Here is a 6,499-nt window from a genome sequence, read left to right as displayed (position 1 = left end):
TTTTTTCCATCAGTGACCTTGATTGTTTCAGGGTTTATTTCAGATATACCCTTGTAAATGAGTCTGTTTGCTTTGAGGTTAGAAGCTCTTTATTCGTTATGATATAAATGGATTATGAAAATGGTTTAATGTTTGAGGAGCTGTTCATGCGGAAGTCTAGGCAGTTCTAAGAGTCCAGAAACTCTCATACAAACAGTAACACAGGAACAGGTCACGGCTTTATTCGTGTCTTATGTTGATGACAGATATGTTCATTTTTCAAACGCTCTCCCGTTTCATGCGCCCAACTGTCCAAATGTCCTGGACTCTGAAGATTATATGAAAAATAATTCCCGTTTTATTAAACAGACAGCAGGAAACATTTCACAACAAAACCCCTCGTTCTCCAAAAAAAGTTTGGTCTTGATGAAGGTCCTGAGAAAAAGTCTCCGTCAGATTCGTGACGTGTTCTTGAAGCGCAGAACACCTCTGTTCTCACCTCTGTTCTCTGGACTGTGTGTAGATTCTGTTCTTACCTGAGAACAAACCCCATAGAAGAGAACGAGGCCCAGCGTTTGGAGAACGAGGCCCAGTGGCCAGCCTCTGGACTGAGGAGGCTATGAATGCAGTGGTTTTTGTACAGTGGTGAAGTCAGGCACGCATCCTCCAGCTTCCTCATTTTCAGTTCCATCTTAAATGGAGCAGCAGTTACATTCTGGCTGCTGAACCGTTTAAGGTGGAACTCAAAATTCAAATTTCTTTCCACTGTGTCACATAAACCATAGATAAACGGCGCTGTCGTTAGCGAGGTCTGCTCTCAGGGCAGTTCCCTAGGGAGCACCGGTTCCACTGGTGGTCCTGGACACACTCCCACTTTAAGGCATGGCCTGATAATGAGCTGATCAGCTGGACTGGGAGGTGTGGGAGCAGGAGGTTCTCCAGGACCCGGGTTGGGAACCGCTGCTTAAATATTCTACATTTTTCTTGTACCTTATTTCCGCCTGAGCTCTGTTAATGTTTGCCTGGTTTTATGTGACCCATTGTCCAGCTTCTCTTTATCCCTTAGAAAAGGAGAAGCCGGTCCTGGTTCTGGAGATCCACCACCCTGCTGTGTTCAGCTCTGACTCGAATCTGAGCTCGTATTCATCTTCTCAGAGCTGGAGTTCTGATCTAGGATCAGATTCCTCTCTTATTTACTGTGACTTTACTGACATGAATACAGGACCTGATCCAGCTGACGATCTTCAGGAAGATCTGAAGAAGGTGTTCTGCATCAGAGCTTTCCTGGGTGGTAAAGGTCCAGGACCAGGACTGAGCACCCCGCCTTAGAATTAAACAGGTATTTTTTGTTACTGTCCCTGTAAGTCTGATGCAAATGCAAATGAGCTCTGTTCTGATTGGCTGTCCTCTATTTTGGTTTGTTCAGAAGCAGACTCCTTATAACTTCCTAATGTCCAGCATACTGGTCATTTCTATTTTTCCCCCGGCGTTTTAGCTCTATGTTGCGCTCGCGTTTAACATGTTTCTGCACAACTCGGTTGATCGTTTAATTAGTATATCATCTTTTTATCTCATGAACCTGCTGATGTTTCCAGCTCCTTCACTGTGATCTGCTCTGTCTGAATTAACGAGGGAACTCTGTTTTAATCTGTGAGCTTCACTTCATTTCTCATTTTTTAATATGCGTGAAGATTATTTAATATTATCGGAGCCGTTCCTGCAGACGTCCAGTAAACGCAGGAGAAGTTCAGTCCTCGCTGTGTTCTGTTATATACAGTATAATAAAAATAAATAATAAATAATAATAATAATAATGAAATAAGATCAATAAAGATGATGTCCAGCAGCAGTGAACATGCTTCATTACAAAACACTGTTTTTAAGGTGTCCAGTCTTGGGACTGGGGTGTGTGTGTAAATGTGTTGATTTTTGTGATGTCATAAAAACTGTAAATTCAAAACAGGCTGTTTGTGCGGTTTAGTTTGCGCATCTGGACTTTACAGAGGAGCATTAAACTGGACACTGAGCCAGATGCATTTATGGATGGATGAGCCTTCAGTATGAGGCAACTCATTAAATGAAATATATAAAATCAAAAATCACCAACAATGACACGAATGTCTATTTCAGCCACTCAGAATGAATCATATTTTATACGCATTTCTGTTCATTTAATCGTACAGTGTAGCTTTATTTACTGGGTTTAGTGGAAATGCTTTTGCACGTCGTTTCCCACTGCGTTCAATTCAGTAAATAAACAGTAATAGTGCAGTAAAATGTGCCGTAGTGTGTCTGTAGAGGATGCGTCAATTATTTACACGCAGAAAATCAACAGAACATGGAATTTGACCAGGGAGGCAAAAACCAGCCTCTCTGGGGCTGTATGTCCAGGAGAGTGAAGGTTCTGTTTTGGTGCTTTAACAGCATTTATATAAATCAGCTTCTTCAGTCTCAGAAGAGCGAGACAGCCGCGGGTTTCCATCAGACGAGCTCTTTAAAGGACACGGTAGCTTCTGTCTCTGTGAGGTGAGTCACACTGAAAGAGGGAAGAACAGACTGGCTTCCTGCAGCTCCACTAAACCTCCACTGTGCTCAGATCACATGACTGTCACAGCTGAGCCAGTGTTTCACCTGTAACCGCCGACTGAACCAGAGAACCGTGTCCAGTGTGATCTGTATTTATACGATGTTAAACTCTCTTATTGCTGTGTGTTGTATGTTTTTGTCTCCGTGTCGGCGCAGACCGTTTCGGGTGTGTTTAGGTTTTATTTAGGGTCACAGTCTCAGTCTCAGTGAAGAGCAGGGCTCTGTAGGTCACACTGAGAGGCTGTAAATGTAAATGATGATGAGAGTCTGGTGTTTGTCAGGAGTTGTTGAGACTGCCTGACTTTCATGATCAGGTCTATCTGAATGTCCAGTGTTATAATGAAGCAGCAAAGCGAAAACATGAAGATGTGAAGCTGAACTTTGACTCTTATTTGAATCTTCTGTTCCAACTTAAATGGTTCAGATTCCAGAGAACACAGCTCCACAGCCCGGTGCTGGGGGGCTTTAGGCCCCTCTAGCCTACGCTGGACCTGCATGGTGAAGATAAGAGCACAAAGTCAATCTGAACATTCTTTAAGATGTTTAGTCCAGTGGTCACCAACCCAAATCTAAAACATCTCCTCCAGCTAATCAAGGACTTCTGAGACCAGAAATTAGATGGAGGTGGGGCTGATTAGGGTTGGAGCTCAGGTCTCCAGGAAGGTAGAGGGTCTAGTGACCACTGAATTAGACCAATTACATGTGAGTATTAACTCTTCTTGTTTCCATATTGATTAAAAACAATGTGTATGAACAACATTGGCCTATTAGAGAGAACAAACCCAGTGCATCTTCTGATGGTGCTTCTGAAACCCAGCTTTGGTGACGTTCTGTTCTCTGTCTGGTCTCTGCTCTCCATCACTGACCTAATTTACACTGAACAGGACTCTTCTAGGTCAGTGGTTCTCCACCCTGGTCCTGCAGAACCCCTGACCTGCACCATTTACTTGCTCTAAACACCTGCTGCACCCTCAGTGAAGGGTTCTTCATTAGCCGTTGAGTTAGATCAGGTGTGTTGGAGCAATAGCAGAACCTTTTTTGGTGCCATATAGAACCATATACAGCACATTCTCCATCAATCTGCAGAACCTTTCACCATGCAGAGAACCATTTAATCATGCAAAGGTTTCTTTGAGTGCTCATGGTTCTATATAGATCTATTGTCTTTACTAAAGAACCATCTTTTTTTCCCCGGGCGTACCACCCTGGAGAGTTCAGATCCCCTACCTGACTGTGAGATTCAGACACAACAGAAGATCCTCATCACCTGGATCAGGTGTGGTAGATCAGAGTTGTGGTGGTGGATCTTTAGGCCTGGGTGCTGTTCTGCTCAGACTGGTTGTTCCTGATTGTTCTCGCTCTCCAGTCATCCTCCTCCTCCTTACGATCTACATTCCAGCAAGTTGCAGCTTGCATCTCACATCCTGTCACCCCCTACGAGTGGGAGTGAGTATTTCTCCAACTTGAGTTGAGTTTCCAGCTCTACTCAAACGCAGCAGTGTTTCACAATGTGGCCCCCTGAGGGTTAACGCTGCAGACATCCCTCATCAGAAGGCCTGTCTGAATACTTTTGGAGGTCTGTCCTGTGTATGTGCTGTTGTCTCTGTTGGTAAAAACAGTTGTATTAATCAGCATTAAAAATAGCACCTGCTGAATTCCCCCAGAATTCCCCTCGGCTTGTAGGAGGACGTTTTAGAGACTTCCTTCATTCTGTGGCAACATTTACATTTCACTCCTCCAAAGCTGACCGAGCGCTTCTGCTCTGACCACAACACGCTATGGGTCACTGAAGCTCTGCTGATCCTTCCAGGGAAGTTCTGAGGGGAAAAATCATCATAATGACATTTAAATCGAGGAACATGTTTTCCTTCAGTGTGAAAAGGTACAAACGTGTTGAACGCCCTTACAAAAAACCCCAAAAGTACTGAGACGCATCCAGTCCATGACCCGTGGTGGTCCAGCTTTTGAGGCCCACTCCTTTACGGTCTGCATGTTTGTGTGGAGTCTTTTTAACCTGCTGTTGGGGTCATTTGTTTGCACCACGTCTGCATTATGTGTGCATCTCATTTGTGTTTGTGATCTTTTATGTTGTGTAAAGTTTCTGTCTGTGAAAAACGTGACACGCGTAAACTTTACTCCCCTAGTAAAGGTCTGTAAATGTCACTTTATTCTTAGAGGAGAACAGTATTAACATTTTGGTGAATATATGAAGTGATTCCCAGACTAAACATCCCAGAAAAAGATTAGATTAGATTACATTAGATTAGATTAGATGAGATTAGATTACATTAGATTAGGGCGGCACGGTGGCGTGGTGGGTAGCGCTGTCACCTCACAGCAAGGAGGGCCTGGGTTCGATTCTCTGGCCGGGCGACTGGGGTCCTCTCTGTGTGGAGTTTGCATGTTCTCCCCGTGTCTGCGTGGGTTTCCTCCCACAGTCCAAAGACATGCAGTCAGGCCAACTGGACATGCTAAATTACCTGGGTGTGAATTTGTGAGTGACTGTCTGTGTCTGTCTGTCTGCCCTGCGATGGACTGGCGACCTGTCCAGGGTGTATCCTGCCTTCCGCCAGAAGACTGCTGGGATAGGCTCCAGCACCCCCCCGCGACCCTGACGGAGAAGCGGCTAAGAAAATGGATGGATGGATTAGATTAGATGAGATTAGATTCAACTTTGCTGTCAGTGTGCAGAGTTACAGGTACAGAGCCAATGAAGTGAAGTTAGGATATAACCAGATGTGTGAAATACAGTATTATTTAAATATAAAGTGCAAAAAAACTGTATATAATGCAAGTATAAATATAATATACAGACATACAGAGTGAGTGGAGAGCGTACAGTGAGGAAGTGTGTACTGTGAGAGTAGCATGTCGCTGCTGTCAGAATAAAACCTCATATGTCCAAAATGCTAACTTTACAGGAGGAGGAGAAAACCTACTCTACTTTTAATGTAAGTCAAAGGAACCAGATATCTTTCCAAGTCATTTTGGGTCGTTTCTTTTAGTTCACTCATCTTGAAATGTACACACAATGTAAAGAACAACAGGCGTTTTCAGATTATGTCAAAAACTGAAAAATGATAAAACTGGAGATACGAGGTTTCATCCCGACAGCATGTAAGCCGACTCATGTAAAGATGAGTATGCAGAGTAAACTTGTACAGTAACCATTGGTGCAAATATGAAGAGTGCTGTAATACTAGGATATAAAGTACAATACAGGGCAGTGAGTGCAGACCAGTGAACCAGTAAATAAGACCAAACTCTGTAGGGGTGTTTATTCACAGATATGTTTACCACACAGAGGACGACAGCATGACGGTCCAAACCTGACAAACCCACAGTCCTCCTTCATCTTTACTGCTTTAAAAAGCACGTCAGTGTAATAGCATCACACTGGGTATAGCAGTTTTCACGTTCACTGCAGGTTTATCGTTTTCCACAGATGTAGAAGATGAAAGATTGTGTTTGTGTCATTTTGTAAACTTGAGTGTCATTGAGAATTTGGAGTTCGCCAGTCGTAAACACTTAAGTGGCCGTTCGGTCAAAACTTACAAGAGGGAGACTTGGTGTTTTCCAATTTTCTGACAACCAAAAACAAGATAAGACTCTTAAAAAAAAGTGTGAAAAATAAAAATCCAACTTTAATTGAAGTGTTTGTTGATTGGTGAAGGCCCTCATTCTCTCTTCTCCTGTTTATCTGTTGTTCACAACCCTGCTGGAAAACCCATAGACACCATTACGTGTTTCCGAATGACTTTGTAAGGTGTTTTGACTCCTTTTAATGTGTTGATATCACAACGTAAAGAGCCATGACGGTTTAACAGGTGACCCACAGCTGATTCTAAATGCATTTGATGGCTTCCCACTAGGTTCTAAAGGTGTTCTACAGGAAACTATTCAACCAATTCCCATTAGAAGGCAAACCCATTGG

This window comes from Pygocentrus nattereri, chromosome 17 (assembly GCF_015220715.1).
Source record: "Pygocentrus nattereri isolate fPygNat1 chromosome 17, fPygNat1.pri, whole genome shotgun sequence".
Lineage (NCBI taxonomy): Eukaryota > Metazoa > Chordata > Actinopteri > Characiformes > Serrasalmidae > Pygocentrus > Pygocentrus nattereri.
The sequence above is the reverse complement of the archived record's forward strand: the minus strand, read 5'-3'. Positions refer to the sequence as shown.